At 41.1% G+C, this 21,337-nt stretch overlaps 1 long non-coding RNA gene across 5 annotated transcripts in view; it reads right to left on the bottom strand.

The window, feature by feature from the left end:
- The window catches only part of LOC104695361, a 161,997-nt gene that overhangs the window by 127,537 nt on the left and 13,123 nt on the right, over window positions 1-21,337 (bottom strand). For 4 of the 5 annotated variants that reach the window (XR_005602529.1, XR_002047700.3, XR_002047702.3 and 1 more), the window contains exon 2: window positions 612-699. The exons of the other annotated variant lie outside the window; for it this stretch is intronic. This is a non-coding gene — a long non-coding RNA (uncharacterized LOC104695361). The remainder of the gene's footprint in view (window positions 1-611; window positions 700-21,337) is intronic. 5 annotated transcript variants of the gene reach the window in all.

Raw genomic sequence — 21,337 nt, 5'->3', positions numbered from 1 at the left:
CCACTGGACCTTCTGAGGAAGAACAGACCCTTTCTACAGGATCACTGCTTCAACAGAACCACATCCACCACTTCAGGAGGACTGCAGCCACCATCTTATCAGACTGCTACCGCCACCCTGACTAACAGGGTGTCAGGTTGTATCCTGACTCTGTCAGGTTGAACCAGTGGGGCTTTTTTTTTGTTTGTGTTTTTTTTTTAACCCTTTTCCTTTAATGTCCCTATTAAATTGTTATTCTGACTTGGTGCCTCCCACTGGTTTGTTTTCAAACTAGTATATGGCCTCATCTGTACCTGCTTCAAGAGGTCCATGTCTTCTCTGTGCTGAAGACTCCAAAACTGGATGCAGCACTGCAGGTGGAGTCTCCCTAAAGCAGAGGGGCAGAATCCCTTCCCTCAGCCTGCTGGCCACTTATGATGCAGCCCAGGAGGTAGTTGGCTATCTGGGCTGCAAGCTCACATTGCAAGGACCTTGTACTTATGATTAGCCAAGTGTTGAATAGTGTTATTCTTTAAGAGGGATGCTACCAACTCACTAAGTATGGAGATCAGACACACTGGTCAGTAAACCCCAGGTTACCCTTTAGAACCAAATTTATGGACAGGACTTACATTGACAGCCCACCAGTTTCCTGTGGGATACAGCAGCAACATAGCTTCTCAACAGTCACTGCAGGCTGATTTATTTTCTCTGACCCACCTGTTGAAAAACAAACAACACCAATACAAAACACAACAAAAAGAAAACACACCACCACCATCACACACATAAGAAACTCGTGTGAAAGATCTTCCCAGCACCTTCAGCAGCAGAGACCAACACAAAGAATTCACTGACCATCTCTGCCCCAGGCTTTTCATGGAGTGCCCCACTTACACTGCTGTTGTCAAGTAGTCCCCACTGATTTCCTGGGTTTGATATACTAAGGAACATTTTGTCAACAGCTTGAGCATCCTTGGTAAGGCACTTTTCTAATTCTTTATGAGATTTTTAATTTCCTGTTTGTGTTTGATCTGCCATGTTTTAAGGACTTTCCTCTACCGCTCATTTGACCAGACTTTCCTGTTTCCAGCAGCTGGTCATTTTACCACAGTCTCCTCTACTGACGTTTCTATCTACTGAGGTACGTTCCTGAAGATGATTTTGTATTCTCTTTTTTACTGTAAGACATATGTGGGGGCTTCTGATAACTTTATCAGAATAACTGTATTGTTAATAGCCCTCAGGGTGTTTATAGGCCTTTTAGATTTCTTTACAGGTTTGTTGTCTCATTGTTCTGCAGATCCTGTACTTAAAATCCAATGACCACATGCTGCATGTGTTTATTCTGCTCTCTTCAGCTATAGAGCTCAATGTAATCTTATGATGGTCACTAATTACCAAGCAGGCTCCAGTGCACCACTTGGGAGCATGTCCAGAGTAACACCTTTCTGGCTGCACCAGGTGTTCTGGGCAGACACTTTGCACATCTGGATGCATCCTCTCTTTTTCCCATCATGATAAGACACAGACCCAAGTCTCTACAGGGCACCTGTTGAAATGCCTCACTACTGCTGCCTGTACTGAATTTGCAGCTTCTCTACTCTCATTTCACATTTCCTGAGCACTATTACAGGTCTGAGCAGGGGGCTGGTAACACAATCTTAGTATTGCATTTTCATTAGAGAACGAAATTTCTGCCTACAGTGGTTCTGCAGACCTGCTCTTCTCCCATAATATTTTTTACACCGTTGTGCTTTATAAAATGCTTCCTGTACAGCACCAGTCCCTTGTGACTGTATGTCCCTCTCATCTTTCCTGTAAAGCTGATACAGCCTGGCAGCATTGATTACCCTCCTTCCACCAGCTCTGTTTTTCCAAAGTTATCATTTCACACCAGTCAAATTCCCTCAGCTTACATTATAGGCCTTAAAGCTGGTGGGACAGCACTCAGGTTTTTGCTTTCCTCCATCTCTTCTTACTGCTTGTTAAGTGGTATTGCAGATGTTCTGAGAGGACTTCCTTCTTACACTCTGCTCTTCTTTGTCCTTTGCAGGCTTGTTTGGTATAACTCTGAAAATCAGCCATGCTCCCATGGCAACATCTGACATTCCTACCCGTGAAGATGCCCCTGCTACAGGAGCACCTCGCTGCAAGAAGACACTACAGCAGCAGCTGGCAACAGTTGCATCTGAGCAATCAGGCCACTTTTCTAACAGTGCTTCCCTACCCAAAACTTGCATCCTCCACAGCAGTGCAGAGGCTGCAGCCATGGTGGAGGCTTCACCTGCAGCCATGGTGGAGACCCACTGCCTTGTTCACAGCTAACTAGAAGACACACATACAGAGAAGCTCTGTGAGGCTGTATCACTTAGTGTTGAAAACAAGTCACTGAAACAAAGCAGACGAGAACAAAGAAGAAAAAACACTGAATGGGCAAGGTCAGGCTATATGAAATCAGTCCTGATCGCACTATTTCAATTTAACTAATATTCATCACCTCATCAGCACCACCCTGCCTGCATTCTGCACTCCTTCTTCAGCAACAGCCATCTGTCAAATTATGCACTCCTTGCTGAGACCAGAATATTATGGCTGCAAGAAAGCATTTAGCCCATCATGGTTGCTACTGCAAAGTAATAAATAATACTTAAGGGAAAGGAAAAAGAAGGTATGAGATTTTTTTTTAATTTTGTTTGACTGAGTTGATGGCCTTCACTTCTTAATGTTATGTTATTGTTGCTACAGTAGGAAGATATTTAGCTTCTAAGTGTGTTTGAGACATCTGTGAATGACTCGTTACTGCTTTCTTTTCTTACAAAAGATTGGCTTTTGGCTAAACTCCAAAACAAAAACCCACTGAAACACCTGGACATCAGAACCATACTGTTGTGACTACTGATCCATCTGCAAAACAAGCTGGCTCCCTGCTTGATCCATGATAGTCCAACAGGGAGATACTCTTCCCCATAGCTATGCATCCCTCACCCAGAGACAAGGGATAATTTGTTTTAGTTGCTCACTAAATCCCTTTGTTTCTATCAAAGCATTTTAGAAATCAACTAATCTTAAGAGATGTCACAGGTGCAGGCCACATGTTGCAGTGTATCAGAAGAGGAGCTAGGAAACAGAGGTTTTAGCAATGAACAGGGACTTTGACAGTAGGAATTCAGTTTCTGTAGGAGACATTTGCGTATTGACTTGGTTTGTCAGTTTATTTCACTACTCATTAAATTCTGATTAAATTCTGAACAACTTTAAAGTATTTTTTTAATTTGTCTACATGACATAATTGATAACCAGAATTTATCTAGAAAGACAAACTGCCTTTTGATTGGCTGTCTACTATCAGTTACAAGCTGAATAATCAAACCCTTTCAAAATAGCTTTCTCCTGTCAAAAAAAAATATAGAATGCAAACAGACATTACATGCAACTTCTAAGGTTCTTCTCTTTTCCTCCTTGTAATTAAAGGGCTTGATATTCCAATAGCCATTTCACTGTTGCTTGTACTAAAAATGGTTTGAAATTACTCTAAAGTCTCTCTCCATATGTAGACAAGTATTTCCATAATATAATGCTTCCATTATAAAAAAACCCAAAAGTTACTACAATCAGCAATTCATTTTTACTTCTCACAATGGGCAAAAATATTTCACACTGGCAATATCTCATTACCTGCAACTGAGATCAATTAATTACAGAAGTATTTTTCTATAAAAAGAAGAATTTATAGGAAACATTTGCTTTTGGTTTGAGAAGTTAAATGCTCTGCTTGCGTTTAAGTCTTACATTAAGTCTTCAGTTAAAGATTTTCAACAACTTCACTATTTCTAACTTCTAAAGCAAAATAGGTCATGACTTGAGAATTTCCTCTCTGCAGTACCGAGCTCAATGATTACATTTAGAAGTTCAGCCTACTGAGCTAATGGGGAAATCCCAATTCTCAGTCCAATATATCAGAAGTATAGAAAAACTTTTTTTCCTCTTAAATAAGAGAAAAAATATTATTAATAATCAATATACTAATCCATTACCCATAACTATTAGAAGATCAGTAAAATCCAGCCATATGCCTGACTAAAGTTAAATTCTGAATTTTGCAATGACGTGTTTGAAGTGATAATGCAAAGAGGGAAATTATTGTTATGAACAAAGTGCTACTCTGCTGTCTAAGTCTTACTGAACCTCTCCCCTAACAATCTAAAATGCTTTCAGCTCATAAATTCACCTTCCAAAACCAGTAGGAGGTTAAAGCAGGACCCAATGGGAGGTTACATTTATTTAATATTCAGTCCTTTCTCAGATGAAATATTGCCATCTCTCCTCACAGGTATTTGTTAAACCATTAAAGTAATGGCTTATAACTATTACTTGAAATAGTAGTTCTATTTGTATCTACCACTGACAAAGGATAAGCAAAGTGCATTAATTTGCTTTGAAAAATACCCAAAACCTTTGTCGTAGAGCACCGAAGGAATGTGCCCCATTGACTAGTTCAGAGCCGTAGGCTGAGGCAATGCTAGTAAATATTGCTTAGCAAAAAGGAACCTGCATCTCTGTAAGACCTTCTCCAGCACTACCCTTCATGCCTTAGAGCTCTAGTTCACTGCATGTGTCCTACAAACTCTCTGACACAAGTTCAGTTCCTGCATCTTCACATATTAACAGCACCTGTAAAGATAATATTCATAACTAGATCTAGAAATTGGCTCTTTTTATAAAAGCCACTACATTTGACATATATTATTGCACTTATATTTTTCTAGTATCCATTAGAAATAAGAGCATCAGAAAGAAGCAGCAATAACATAAAAAAACCCACAGAACCATCAAACAGGACTCGTCACAGAAACCTCTTCTGTGCAATTTTCATGACATGCAATGCGTACAGCTTCTCGACTCCACAGATCTCAGTTTCAAATCTGTGCTTAAACACTGTGATATATTTCTAGAAGTTTAATTTTTACCTTTGTCTCTGTATTTTGCTAAGGAGAATTTTAAGAAGTAACTAGAGAACAATATATTTATCTTGTTCAAACAGAAATCTGAAGTGTGACAAGTGTGACCAGGCAGTTTTGACTTGCATTAAAAATTTTTCATTTACACATCATTCTTAGTGACAGTGGATGAAAGAGCAATGATTAGTACTTGTTGCTACCACTTTGAAAGCTATCCTTTAATTAAAAGCAAATTTGATGTGCAACACTGCCTTTTATTGAGAACACCCAGTTCATGAATTTTTTTTTTCAACCCTGTTTAAAAAAATCCACAAATCTAATATTTTTGTAATTTTGCAGTCAAGAAACAACTACTGATAAGAATAATATATAAACTTTGTCACTTTATTTTGATTCTGCAACAGCTTTTCCCAAAGAAAATATGTTTTCTCTAATTTAGATTTTTGCTTAAAAAAAAAGGTTTAAAACTTGAAGTTGGCAGCGTCCCTTCACTGTCACAGTGAACACAACCAGGGCACAGCTTTGGCCCTGACAGCTGTCAGGCTTCTGACAACCCCATTGGATGGTGCCTTCAAAACACCCGCAGCTGCAGGCCACATGCAAAGACAGATAAAAAATTCTCAGGTTCCTAAGACATTCTTTCCTTTGCTCCCAGCCACCACTGAGGTGAAGCTATCCTGCTAACAATTATGGGGTTTTTTTTCTCAGATCAGTCCCTCTTAAAAAGACTTTCCTGTTACTGCGTCCCATTATACTTACTATGAACATCTGCATATCCAGCTACTACTTTTATTATTATCTCTATTTCAGAATTCTTAACATATTTTCCCTTTCTTTTTAAATAAAAATATACACTTAAGGTATGAAACTCCTATAATTACATTTTATATATAGTCAATTAATTATGATGGTTAATCACAGCCTTCTCAGAAGGAAAATGCTACTGAAGACCACAGCTGAGTCACATCATTGCAAATGCAGATGCACAGCCAGGCAGACAAACTGACAGCCACTGCTTCCCACCAAATCTTTTAGCCCTTTACTTTTTTTCACATCTCCCAAAACTGTGAAGTCAACAGCATTACAATGCTACAGGCACAAATACAGCATCTGTGCCAAATCCAGACACATCCATTTTCACCAGCTACCAGTGACTTTACGATGAGTTTATGAAATAACAACAACAGCTGATAACTCCTCTGCTCCTGTCCCAGCACCAGGCAGCCAGAGCAGCCATTGGCAGAGGAAAGCCACCGCAGTGTAACTCAAGAGGCCTCAAAACAGGGACATCACTGCTGGTTGCCTGGAACTAGCTTGCACCTTACTGCTCTGCCTCAAGAGGCAGAGGGGGTCCTAGATGGTCCTCTCTGCTCCTCTTAATGACTTTTTACAGCAAAAATCAAGTGGGAAACACTAACACTGAGGAAGACATCCTGTAAAATTTCCAAGGATGCCAAGAGCCACCCTGATGTCAGAGCAACTTGCTGAGCCATGGAATGGATGCCTTGTTGAGTCCAAGGCCCTGGAAGCAGAGTCAAAACAAGAGCTCCTCAGAGGTGCACAGCACACTGGCAATAATAAGGGTTCTAAATGCTGAGGATTCAATTGCTGGCTTGCTTCTTGGCCTTTGATAACCAGAAACCAAATTGCTTTTCTGTTGCATGAAGTATCTTTCAAATTCAATTGCTTATCTCCTCATTCATTCAACAAAGGGAGACCTCAGATTTACAGAAATGAGAGCCCACAATAGAAATATACTATATTAGACATAGAACAGACGCCTGAAAAATAATCAAAACACACTCTATTGATTTTAACCTTCAACATCAAGGTATCCTTCAACAGTCTCAACTGGATTCAGGCTATAAGAATTTCCAATTATTTGAATATCTGTATACGGGATAAGCATTTAGTTATCAACATCCACCATAAAACATATTTTTGGTTGTTATTAGGGCACTGTTACTATGAAGAATTGATTGCATTACTGCTTCACACCACGCTGCTACTGAAGTGAGAGAGGCTGCTTCCCCACCCACAGTCCCCAGTGCCAGGACAGGCACCCCAATCAGGGCAGGGGTGCTGTGAGTGTGGCAGAGTGCCCTGCCTGGCTGCACTGTTCCAGCAGCCCATCATATCACGGTAATTATGCTGCATGAGGATTTGCTTACAGCACTGAGGAATTCTGCTTGGTAAAAAGCTACATTCACGTGAAAGGCACACGCATAACTTTACGTTCCTCAGGTATCTGCAGCACAAGCACGGTGTCTTCTGCTTAACTTCCAAACTATATGATTTTTTAAAATTGCTGTGAATGAAGAGGGAAACAAGGGGGTGCATGTAGTCCCATATTGGATGCAGAGCAGCCTCCACGGGGTCTGGCAGAGCCTGGAGGCCCTGCCCTGGGCACACCACAAGCCAGAACAGAAGAGGAGCCCTGGGGCACAGGGGCTCTCCACTCCCACCATAAGTTCTCTGTTACTGGAAGAGAAAAGAGATCTTTCTTGACCAATACTTCTTCCCAGAAGTCCCCTGCCACAGATAATCCAGAGGGAACATCAGGGTCTGTGTAGCACTGGCAAGCATGCCTGGCCCTCCAACACAGATGTTCAGAGGCTGGGTTGGACCTTGTCAGGCCCCACATCCTGCTGCAGGCACAGAGGAGCCTCCTGGGAGCAGCGAGCGAGCAATGGCTTCACAGTGGCATTGAAACATTTAGGGGCCAAGGGGGCGGCCAGCCTGGGCAGGAAGCTGCTCTGCATGCCTCAGGTGCAAGGGCTGGGTCACTGACCAGAGCAGCTGTGGCAACGCTCTGCAATTCTACAGAGCAGTCCAAATCATCCTGCACTGTTACAGCAAGAGCCCGAGGAGCACAAGGTATGGCAGCCTCCCAGCCTGGCTGCTGATCAACAGCTCGTCCCCGTGCCCTGCCCCAAGCCACTGCGGCAGTGTTCCTGTGGTTATCAACATTAACACCTTGCTTTGGTGCCAGGTGGTCCTTCCCAGGATGACAAAGAGCAGGCAAATGCTCCATTCACAAGAATGGGCTGTACAGCGCTGAGGAAATGAAAGAGTAAAACAAAACACTTTCTCGTTATGAGGATTGCTTGTTGTGCACTTGACTTCAGCGTTACCAGTAGTGAGGACTACTAGTATTATCTCCTCTGATCAGTCAGGACAGTCACCCCAGATTTAGCAAAACCAAAAATGAAATTTAACAGAGCATTATGGTGAAAAGCATTACCACAGACTTCCCTGGCTCATTTGCACTGCTGCAGAGTATTACTGCAAAAAGTATGAGTACAGACACATGCAGTGATTTAAATAAATAAATAAAAACCTTAATCCTTTGTTTCCTCAGCGTTTTCATAAACGCTAACCCAGAGTTTTATGGACTTAACTCTAAAAGGGTAAAACGGTTCATTAAAACAGCACTTTTCATTATATTAAAAAAAATTACTAATATAAAAGTAAAACACAATTCTCATTGATTGATGTTAATGAAACCTCTGCTAAGGGACTGTTCCTGAAGAAAGAACAGGCACCATATCTAAAAACAGAATAAAATCCTTTAATTTGTACATAAGCTCTCAATCTACTGACTAACAGACTAAACTTTAAAGGTTACATATAATTTCCCAAAACAAGCTCCTGGTATTTCTCATCACTTTACTTCAACTTTCCCAATTTCACCATCAGAGGTACTGTTAGCTGCATTCTGTTGCTCATGATCCTTAAGACTCTCTCCAAGCTTTTTGATGTTAGGGCTGTCTTTCCGTATCAACTCAAATATTACTGCCCTACTTGTAACTTCAGTGACCAAGTGAGGGAAACAAGCACTAGAGCAGATGTCTGGAAAGCACTATCCTACCTTTCCAGCCTCGGGCCACGGACAAAGTTCCTTTTGCACAGAGGATCCACTTTGACTTTCTTACAAGGTTTTTATCAGGGTTACCTTGGAATTTAACAACTGATGTAAGACAATAAACCTATTTGGAGACAGGTATACTTTTAGGTTTGCTCCACACAGATCTTCTGACCAAGGTTTGAACAGAGCACTTGAAAAGCAGGCACTAAAAACTGTTACAGTGGGGCTACTGCAACACGTGTATCAGACAACGAGGCCCGTGGAAAAGAAATATATATGGGCTGATTCTTGATAGACGTTTCAGAGAGATGTTTATTTCTCCAGCCGCATGGCCGGGGCTCTGCCCAGGAACTGAGGCAACCACGGCACCCGAGGGTCCTTGCCCACACAGGGGAACACAAAACAACCAATGGGGAACGAGGCTGACCAGGGGCAGGGAAACACCGTGCCTCCCCCCAGGGCCCCTCTCCCAGGGCTACATGGCAGGAGGAGGAGACCCCAACATTTCACCCGTTTATTTTTAACAAAAGAGATTTAAAACTTAACATTGAAAACAACTGGATAAACATAACAAGAACAGTTTCCAAACAAAACAAGCCATCCTCCTGAGTCTTTAGATGTCCAAACAGATTCTCTGGAGCATCTTAAGGCTGACAAAAGGGAGACAGGACGCTCCAGGCATGCTTTGTGGGGAAACTGAGGCAGTAGAGGGTTTCTTCCATTTGTAAACAACAATAGTTAATTTCTTCCCTCCCCCTCTTCATCCCCCACTTGGCATTGGAAAGGCATTTTTGAGGAAACAATTGGCAAATGCATGGTTTTGTGAGGGAAACCATGGATGAAAAAATGGATTGGGAATACACTGGGGGTAATAGGATATAGGATAAAGCGGAAAGGTGGGATTAGGAAAGGGAGACTGTAGGGGAGGCCTACAATATTGTCTAACATGACTACGATTTTTAGCATATATACTGCCTTTTACAGAAACACCATCAGGCCCAGTGACCTCTGCTGCTTGCAACCCTTTTCTACCTTGCACAATTTTGAACTCCACCACCTCTCCATCTCCCAAGCTTGGGAGGCATTTTTCAGGGTTAGTCTTTTTAATAGCAGTTCTGTGAAAGAATATGTCTTCCTGGTTATCATATCTTGTTATAAAACCATAATTTTGCTTAACGTTATACCATTTTACTATTCCTAAAGCCTTAGCTACAGTGACCTTTTCCTTTTTCCAAGTGGCTGCTGTTTTCTGTCTCGCTGTGTTTTTGCTTTCTCTTTCACTTTTGAGGCTGCTCGTGTCTGCGCACTCTTCCTGGGGTAACATTCGGGGCCGTGTGGGCCGGGCCGCGCCGCTCAGCTCCCAGTGCACCGCCGCCTCTGCTCTCAGCTGCGCTGCCGCTGCCTGGGGCCACACCCACGTCTCGGCTGGGGCCCCGAGTGGCAGCCCCCCCCCACGCCGTGCTCCAGCGCTCATTTCGGCTGGGCACGGCTCCGCTCCACTGCCGCCCGCGCGCTGTTCCTCTCACAGGGCTCGCTCCACCACGCGGGGCCGGGCGGGCTCCCGGCGAGCCTCGCTCCGCTGCCGACACTGCGGCTCACGTCGCTCTGCCCGCGCGCGGGAACTGCCTCGCTGCTGCTCAGAGAGCGCTCGGTCCACGTGGCCTGGCTCTCACGGTCCCTGAAGCAGTTTTAACTTCGCAAGGACACAGCTGACATTGTTCAACAGTCTCGGTAATTAAATAATATTCACGAAAATATTCTTCCATCGGCATATATTTTAACTCAGAAATTAACTGTGTCCAAACAGTCTTCCAAAAGTCTTTGGTAAGAGTCAGATCCCAAGAAACATAGAAAAAGTTCTTAAACAACCATGCCAGGAAGTGTTTCAGTTCCTTTTGAGCTTGAATTAAGCTAAAATTTACAAATCGTTCAAGAATCTTCTCAAGTTTAAAATAAATGTCCATATGCAGCTCGGAGAGCCAAGAGTCTTTACACAGTTCCCCCATAGTTTAGAGATGGAACAGCAAAACAAAACAAGAAGAGAAATCCAGAGTTTACTCACAAATCAGTTGCTGTCCTTAGGGATCGGGGATCATTCTGCTCGCATTATCTACCCTATGTTACAGCGGGGATACTGCAACACGCGTATCAGAAAACAAGGCCCATGGTAAAGAAATATATATAGACTGATTCTTGATAGGTGTTTCAGAGATGTTTATTTCTCCAGCCGCATGGCCAGGGCTCTACCAAGGATCTGTGGCAATCACGGCACCCGAGGGTCCTTGCCCACGCAGGGGAACACAAACCAACCAATGGGGAACGAGGCTGACCAGGGGCAGGGAAACGCCGTGTCTCCCTCCCAGGGCCCCCCTCCCAGGACCACCTGGCAGGGGGGAAGGGACCCCAACACTAGACAGTCTCCAAAATGTAGCTGCAGAGCCTTGTCAGACTTCAGTCCCAGACAATTATAGCACATGAAGCAGCTCTCCAAAATTCAGGGAAATTTTGATACATTTCTGTCTGTGTCACTTTAACACATACTTACAAAATGCATTACCTTATCTTGAGAAAGACTGATATTACACTTAGTATTAGAAACCTTTTCTACCTACTGTCATTATGAGCTGTAAAGTCTAAAAGGATGATTATAAATGAAGCTTCTCAAGGTATAAGTAACGATACAATTTTCAATAGTTTCACAGTTGCACCTTTATAATCAAAAAAAGAAAGGTACAGTGTCTGACTTTTCTACATTTAGCTAATTTTAAACACCCAAAGTAACTTCTAATAGGTGTCATTATGGAAAAGAAGCCACAAATTTCTGTGGGTTCACATTTTCTTATTTGAATAACCCTTTTGGGATAATCCTTGGAATTTGTCAACATCTTTATTATTTCCCACACTGAACCTAAGAGAAGAAAACCTTTATCATATATTTATTTTTAATGTTGCAAAAGGAGTTTGATTACTTTGCATGCCAGCCTACACCTAAAAAGAGTTTAGAAAACAATGATCTTAATGTACTAAGTAAATAGAGGGGTTTGATGAATATCCTTCTAACAACAGTGAAAAGAACCACATTTTACTGTACTCCCATGACACCGCCAAGCAGTGGCAGCAATAATCCTTCACCACACTGTATAATGAAAAAAGCACTACAACAACAACAAAAAAATTACAATTCACTATAGCTTTCCTTTAGAGTGCTATAAAATGCAACCACATTCACATGACAGTGTGTGCGTGTATATGTGTCTCTTAATAAAGCTTCTCTGAAGGGCAGTACAGCATGTACCATGGAAACAGGGGTTGCCATGGAAAGAGTGCTTTTTAGTAGATGGCAAAAGAAATAAGGATTTGACTCCCTCTTTCTCACTTGTCTTAAAAAAAAAAATATATAAGTCAGTGTAACTATTGACATCAGCAGAGTTATTCTTGAAAAACGTCAGCATGAATGAACAGAGGCGATATGAACACAGTGGAGAATTTCTGGCATCAGGGCTGTGGTGATGTGTATGATGTGTATAGCCCTGTATTTTCAGGGCAGCTCTCCAGCTATTCTTCACACCACACGGCTCCGCAGCCAGCCACCCTCAGGCACGCTTGTGACATGTCCTTCGAAGCACTGCAGGGGCCAGAGCCACAACAAGCCACAGGAGAGTGGATTTGCAAATTTGTCGTTCCTCACTTGCTCAATTCTCATGCAGAAAGTGCCAGAATCTTCTACCTGCCAGATCTTTTCTTTGCTTAAGTACTAAACATTTTCTGTTCTAATGTACATGGTGTTACAAATGAATAAAAAGCATGAATCAAATTAACTTAAAGCATACTGGTTTTCAGACATGCTTAAAACAAAGACCATATTGATGTGTTTCATCTAACTTATTCATTAAAATAGCATTCTTGATGTCCTCATGTTACTGTAATCTCTGAAGCACTGGACAAACAAGTACATTTGTTTATCACTCTTTCCTTTCTAAAGAACAGGGTTTTATTAAAGAGATCAATCACCTGTGTACAGTTTAATAGCCTGAGCTGTGCATGTAAGACAGAGCTGGCTTCAATAGCCCACAACTCCCAAAGTATAGAGGGACATGTAAAACCATTTGTTGCTTTAATAAAACAAAATATTTCTCAGAGCTAGCAAGTACCCTATTAAAATTAGCAATTTGAGACAGAAAAGCAGTGCTTAAAAGAAACCAATTCTAATAAAAGGAGGAGAATCAATCCTGTTCACTCACTTCCATGATGAGAACCCTATGCTTCTAACCAGAGACACAAAAACACTTTACATGCTTAATGCACTGCCTTCCTCTTATTGAATCACACTTATTGTGGAAACAGTCTTTTGAGGCTTCTAGCTGTTTTGAGGTAATTGGAGGATTGCTGCTTCTAATGAATGGTCTCCTCATAATGGAGGCCAAAGTGTTCAAAACAATGTCAGAGGCAAAGCATACAAAGGAAAGCTTTTCAGGAATGCCAATGAACAACAGTCTTGAAATATATTCTTTTACTAAAAGAAGATCTTTCTTACTAAGCTACAGCCATAGTGTAATGAAATTGTATTAGCAGAGGAAATAACGTTGTTTTAACACTGTTGGATGTTACTACAAATTACAACAGCCATCCCTTTTATGATGAAAGGCTGAAAAAAAATCTAACGTTAATTAAGATCGCACCTTTGAAGACTTCTCTTTCTCAAAATCAAGAGTCAGTAAGCAGCTCAGCCCCAAAACTGTCCTTTTACCTACGTTAGAGTGAAGAACAGGAACTTTCCCATTAGATGAAAACTTGCAGTTCAGTGCCCATCAAGGTTTTGAGAGTTCTAATTAATGTTTTAACTATTTAGCTTTATAACAAGATTATCTGTTTCATTTGGGGAAAAAACTCCCTTTTACTGCCGACTTTGATTAAGCAGTGGTTTTAGCAAATGGACCTGTTATGCAAAGAAGCTGTTAGCAGCTGTAACATGAAAGATAAAAGTTACTGAAATAACATTTTATGGGAAAACAAGCCCAGTATAGGTAGCAGCAACTAAATAAAACACTAAGGTGATCAAGAAGTGTTTCACAGATTTTAAAAATGAAGTCAAAAACACAGAAGAAAACCAATCCTTCATCTCCTATCAGCTGTTCCTGTTGCCAGTGATTATGGCAATATTTCACAGAGAACATATGGCAGTGTTTATAGCCATCAGGCAGTATTTCACAGAAGCTGCGACACCATGTGTCCACCAACTAGCCTTTCTGATTGCAATTAATTAGAGAAGAAGCAGGAGGCACTTTTTAAATAACATTACATCTCAGAGATTCCTGAAGTTTCATGGCCCATGTACAAGACTAAGTGACAGGAAAGTCTATTAAATTTGTAACAAGCCGAGTACAGTGAGTCTGTCCTTGTGGAACAAGACCTAATAAAAAAAAATACTCTCCTTAAGGAGCATAAAAAAAAAAAGAGTAGAAATATAATAAGCCGTTCAGGGTGGTACCTTGGAAGCCTGCAACAATAAGGAAATATTGAAGACCTTTAACAGGCCATTTTATGAAACAGATTCTGCAGAAAACCTGCCGTAGTGAAAGCTATAGAGCTGGTTTATAGTTGCCAGACCCAAGAGGATGTGTACCAAAATTACATCCCCAAATGGGGATCTATTAAGGAGCCGAGACTCACGAAATATACTGTGGCAGTCATTTCATGACTCCTATTTTAATAAAAGCAAGCAAGAGAGGAAAACTAAGGGTAATAACTACCCAATAGGTTTTCATAGAGAAGTGGAAGGCTGAACTTTCCCAGCCAGCCCCCAGTTGAATCCAGCATTTCCAGGTAGCCCTACTCAAGGATGAAGCAGGGGTTGGCCAGCACCACCCCACACAGCAGCAACTTCAGCAGCACTGCAGACTGTACTGCAATTATTCGCATAGAAAAAGCTTTACATTACAGAGGTATTTCCCCAACCTAGTGCAATCTGACCCATTAGGAATGAACCAGGAGAATCACACAAGCTCGAAATTGCACCAAAACCGATCCAATAGGCAAGACATCAGGCAAAACTGATGCGGAGAAGTTCAGCATCATGTTCCTGCATTTGGGATTGGTTCACAGCATCCTGTCTCCTTACTGGACATCTTTGCCCCACACAGCCTGCTTCCCTGCTGCTCCTTGTCTTGAGTTGGGATATTTCCTGGAGACGTGGAACAACAGAGAAATTTTGGAGGAAACCTGTCCAGCATTAGCCTTATCAGAGCTCCTTTCTTCCAAATCTCTAAGCTGGGATCATATAACTGAGCTCATCCTGAAGCTCTCCCCATGGCTGTGGTACAAATGTATCTCTCTCTCTCTACTCTCCAGACTCTTACTCTCATAGAACTTCTAGAAACTCAACACCTTTGAGATCCCTCTGCATCCATTGAATTTTTCCAAGTTGGCCAGCAACCTAGAAGTTATTAAGACACATTACCAGTACAGCCATCCAAGCCTATTTTCCTTAAGAAAGCAGGCTTTTATATTCCTCTGCCATTATATTCTTGTTATAGTAGCATTTCCTTCATTTCCCCAAACCTCTAACCTCTAATTTTTATTACAGAATTCTCATCTTGGGACACAGGAAATGCAAATAGTGTTGGTAATAATAAACACATTTATTTTTATTATTCTTAAGAGCAAAATTCCACAATATACTCATGGTGGATCTTGAAAAGGTAAACTAATGACCACAATACACCTGCCTAATTGTAGTACAATAACCTAGGATCTGTTGTCACACATGTGAGATGACAGAAAATACAAGCCATGTTTAAAAGCATGTCAGGTTGCTGAGAATGGTAAAAATCTTCCCTCTGGCACTGGACATAATATTTAAAACTCCAGGTGCAGCCCCAACACCAAGCAGCAGCTAAAAATGAGCCACCTTTCCACCCACCACTACACTTGCATGACGACAATAGGGTAACTCTATAAATAAATGAATACCAAAATTAAATGACAGCTGGCAACTTCACCATCCTTGTCTACACTTTCCTAGGAGCAGAGCTAATATTTTGAGCTGTGCATGCAGAATGCTTTCAAGGTTTGTACTCCATCAAAAAAGTTCCCAAACTGTGAGGCTGACAGCTGCCACCAACTTAACAGCTATACTAAAGTTCCTGGCACAACTTACAGTGCCTTCCCTAAAATTTAAGACTAGCTTCAATGCTGAAAGAAAATTGTAATATATTCCTTAATAAAACATATTTAAATGAAAAGAAGAAAAAGAGAGCCCAGAGAGAAATTCCTCTGCAATATGCACCACCAGCTGTGGTGCCATTGCTACAGAACTTACTAATGTTGTTTTTAGGACAGTAACACAAATGCCACTGATAATCAACAGCTGTAGAAGGAATCACCCTCCTTTTGCCCCTTTCAAAAGGCTCCCATTGGTGCACTGCTTTCAATGTTGGCTGGGAGCTGGACAGGCACACAACCCATGCTCCCAGGATGATCAGAGGCTGCAGGCTCTCCCTTCCTTGCTGAAATGCAAAGGCAGTGCAAAGAGTAGCTCACACCCTTGGACTGATCCACAACCCAGTGATCCAGGTCTAGCAGATGCAGCCTAAAGCTAGGGGAGGAGTTTGAAGGCAGCAGGATGGGGCCTGGGTGTGGGCAGCAGCACCCCTCTACCTCAGCCTGAGCCTTTACTGACATCGGCAGAGCTTTGGATATGGCCCACTACATACAACTATGGTCTTTTAAGGGAAAAAAAAAAAAAAAAAGCCTAAAAGCATTAAGGATTTCAGCAGGAAGGAGGTTTCACGCACAGAGATACTCTACCTCTCACACTGGCTGGTCTGAAAAGATAAGCAGATGAAAAGTAGAAGAGTAATTTATACCCCCACCAGCTGAAGTAGGAAAACTATAATTTGTCCCCAAAACACCAGAATGTAACAGTACAGCTTTCTTCTGGACAAAAAAAAAAAATTCTGGACTCAACTATATGCATAGTTACCCTTGTAGCAGTCATGCCAGCAGAAGCAGTCATAGCAATAAAAACAAATATATACAGGATACGTGTGAAAAAGCCACAATTTGAGCAGAGCTCATCTGAACCCCAGTTGGCACTCTGCACTAGCCAGCCTCCTAACACCAGAGACCCAACCAACCCTAATGGCAGATTTGAAATGTTTTTTCTTTTTAAATCTGAGGTGTACAACTTGGCACGCCCCTGGTGAGGGATCTCTGATTCAAGCCCACTACCTGGTATTCTGTCAGGCCACTGAGTGATCAGATAACTAGATGAGAATGAAATGGAAAACCAAGATGGTTCTGGCAATCACTCCTCACACCTCTCTGTAACACTGACACTGCCCCAAGGAGTAACAGAGCAGCTGATGATCAGTGGCCCATCCGTGCTGTGTTGGAGAGACTGGGTTCTGCCACTAGTTCACATTGCATAAGTGAAAAACAATTAGGAAATATAAATGGTTATTTTAATGAATAATTGACTTCTACCACAATTATTAGAACTCTGATCACCTCCAGAATTTATTTTTAAAAGTACCTCAACACCAAGACTAATTTAATTTTCTCTTAGGCTAACAAAGGAATTAACTGAGTTGAAATAAGAAGCAAAGCCACAAGCAAAGCCACAAAAAGAAATCAAGCAAAGCCACAAAAACCTGAAATTCATATTTCCTTCCTGCACACACCTTGAAAGAGTCAAGTTGAAAATGAACAAATCTGAATTTCCATCTCTTGTTTAACAAAGCAAGTTATGCTTAAAAAGTTCATGTAATACTTTTAGAACTCTTCTACCAGTTGCAGCTCAAAGAACATATATTAGTCACTCTGAATGAACTGTATCTTCAATGCAGATTACTTAAAGATGTACCTACACATTACATGCTATTATCTAGATTACCTTTAACAAGAATAAATGGATAAGACAAAATATGCTCTTTTTATGCTTATGGAATTTGGCAATATTCTGATTTCCTTGCACAGGCTGTTTAGAAGGGAGTGCTATTATCAGATGTCTGAGGCTGCTTGATGCCTTTGCACATATAACACAGAGGAATGACCAAGGGCATTAGAATTCTTAGCCTGAACGATCCTAAACATGACACGCTTCAGATTCTCTCTGCCCGGAATACTGATACTGCAAAACAAACAGACAAACAATTAAAAATCTAAGCTAGATCAAAAGCAGGTTTTTTCCCTGCAAAAACAGCTATAGAAATCACACTGAACATATTGTTCTGGAAGAACTTTGAAATAATATTTCTTGATTCTTACTTCATTCTTCAGACACTTTTTAATGATGCATTAGTCCTTACAGCCATGTAGTATGCTATTTCTAAAGACAACAGTACCTTCTAGGTGAAACTGTCCTTTGGTCGATTTACACCAGGAGAGTTTACGGTTTATATTACATTGTCACACTAAATAAAAACTAGCAAAAAAAAAAATCTAGGGAAGAAATATAAAGTACAATAGCTCTTAAGCATTTGAATGCAAGGAAAATGGTAGCAAAGACTATTGCTAGTGAAAGTTTCTAATTGAAAGACATGCAAACAAAAAGCAAAATAAGAATCAAAATGAAAGTTGCTTTTTTGCTAATAAAAAATTTTCATTTGGTTTTTTCTCTCAGAAAATGGTCATTTAGAAACAATTTTAAGAATTTTTTCTCCCTTTTAAATAGCTGCTTCAATTAAAATGATCTAAATGCATTTTTCTTGTTCTAACCCTTCTTCTGGTCAAGACTGACTCAGAATCAAGATCATTAATTACAGCAGAAATTCAGCATTAATAAAAAATGAAGGCAAACCCACCTTCCTATAGATAAAGAAACACTAAGGGGAAGAAATATGCATTCTCATTTACTGGCTTTTACCAAAATTCAAAGCTGATCTAATAATATAAACAGTATTCTTCTATACCTTAACTTTTCATTCAGATCATCATTATCTATTTGAAAGTTTTCTTTTTCCTCAACCAACAATCACAAATTAGATTACAGCCCAGGACTTAAAAAAAAGAAAAGAAAAAAAACAGAACAAAAAACACCACAAGAATATTACGTTGAGTTCTCAACAGAAATGTTTCTTCTAAGGAAGATTTAAGACCATTACACACCTTTTACAAATAATGTACTTAAACTTTAAAAAGTGAAAAATTGAACCCTTAAAACCTTTGTTAAACTACCCTAAAAAGAATTTTTCGTCAAACATTTTGAGGGCAGATCTTTCTCCATTATATCCAGACTGTAATGGGCATACCAAAATGTTGAGGCTTCTGATTTTTCTGTTTGCAGGGTCATGTTTGTACTATACCCAAGCAAAGGTTACAAATAACTCTTTGGGCACGTCTGAAAGAGCAGCAGGATTGTGCCTACTCCTGAGCTATAAAACAAACCTGAGGGGCTTGGAAGACAAAGGGGAGGGCTGGTTTGGGGTTTTACATTACTTGGGGGGGGACGGGGGGGAAGAAAGTACCTTTATTTGTCTGCATACTGTGTAGCATGGGCCTTCTATGTGCTTCAACCCTGAAATCCCACAACCTCAGAGCTACCCACCACAGACCAAAAGCTGCATCCTTGATAGTAGGTGCTCATCCACTTTGAGAGGGGTTAAACAAGTGCAACTCATTGGATGAAATCTGTGACTCCCTTTCAGAAAGAAAGGGAAGAGTTGAGCATCTTCAAAAGAAACATTAGAAGCAACCAACATTGGGCAATGCCTTCTTGTTTGACACTGGTGTTCAGATCATACCCTCTTTTTTTGCTACCATAACATAAAACACAAGCTTGTATCAGAGCCATGAAAATGACAGAAAAGAGAACGAAGTTGGAATGTTTCAGCTCTACCAAAGGGCACACTGCATGGCAAATAAGCCTAAACTAATCTACTGTTAAGAACAGAACAGAGTAACTCTCACATGCCTGTACTTCTTGTGTTGTGTCTTTTTTTCACCATCTCTTTCCCATAAGATCAGAACTCACAAGGCATCATTTGTGTTAGGAAGAACACTAACAATTAGGTTATGTATACTTTGTTCGCGTTTTCTTCAACTGAAAATTACTGATACTAGAATATTTGCAAACTAATTTGTATTCATATTTTACTCTTTGGATGCAATGATAATTCTCCAGGAACACAGAATTCTCCCTATCGTTTTGTTCTGAGTAAATGCAACAACAGACTAGTAACTCTCAGCTTTTGATTACTCTCCAAAATAGTTGTAAGTCTCAAAAAGGGGCCGAGGGGAACCAACCACGTACCCACAAAGGATCCACGCTTCTAGTCTACAGCAGTGTGAAAATTGAACCACTAAATCTTTAGGGCAGTAAATGACCGTGAAAACTCACCCAGATTACATTTCTTCATTACCATAGGATTTATCTGTTTTGGACATCAGACTTGCTTCATCACCACGGACTCGCCTGGCAACTACTGCTGTGTGTCTGACCCCAGTCACTGTCCTGGGCCAGCCCCAGTCACTGCCTGAGGGCATTGCAGGATGGGTACCATTCCAAGGGTCCCCTGCCGTACTTGACCTCAAGTCCCAGTTTGCCAGCCCTCATGGATCGGCCAAGCCCATGTTGCCCTCAGCATGCCTTTTCCAGCTTTTTGGCTTCTAGCACAACCATGCATTAGATTCTCAAGGATCAGAGATTTAGTGTTCAAACCATGCTTACTGTCAATGCCCAGTCCTGATACAATTTTTTGGGTACTGAAAGAGTTTTACAGCAATCCCAAATGACCACTGCATACAGTCTGCTGAAGTTCACCCCTATTTGTTTTAATCTTGAGACAGTCCTCAGTCCACAGCCAACATCCCAGGCCCATACAGTATTACATGGATGAATGGAGGTACCACAGTTCTGTCCCTCAACTCTAAAGACACAGCCAGCCACCCAATCCACCTTGATGTGGCCAAGCAGTTGCTGACATGGGCAGTGTGCAGGTATGCTGCAGCATGGATGACACACATCATTCTGAAAATGGTCCCTGCTGAAGAGTTCAGCAGCAATAAAAAACAAAAATAGAGCAGCTTCTGTGTGACTTGGCAAAGCACAGTCTCTGGACAAATGCAGAGCATAAGCTCCCATGCAGCAAACAGCACCAAGATCTCATTAGGTCTGCTCAAGTCATGAGCTTTTTTTTTTTTTTTTTAAGTTATTGCCACAGTACTCAAATTGAAAGTTAGAGATTATAAACTGTTACCTCAATTATTTCTTGAAAACCTAAACCACTTTAGATCACCAAGGGCATATGAAGCAGACATCTTCCTTGAAGCTGCAAAAATAACAAAGTGAGAGCAGCACAGCACACTGATGCAAAGGCAGCAAGGCACGTTTTCCCCTTTCTACTGCATTGTAGATGCTGTGTCCATATTCTCTCCAAAGATTACAATAGTATTACTGCTACTCCTTCAGCACAATATATGTTTTCAAACTCCACTGATCTGAGCACACTCTGACTTCCAGAGTATTCTTTGAGATCATCTTTCCTACATTCTCATCCCACTAGCTGGCCTCAAGAAAAGGCATCTCCTC

This window comes from Corvus cornix, chromosome 8 (assembly GCF_000738735.6).
Source record: "Corvus cornix cornix isolate S_Up_H32 chromosome 8, ASM73873v5, whole genome shotgun sequence".
Lineage (NCBI taxonomy): Eukaryota > Metazoa > Chordata > Aves > Passeriformes > Corvidae > Corvus > Corvus cornix.
The sequence above is the reverse complement of the archived record's forward strand: the minus strand, read 5'-3'. Positions and strand labels throughout refer to the sequence as shown.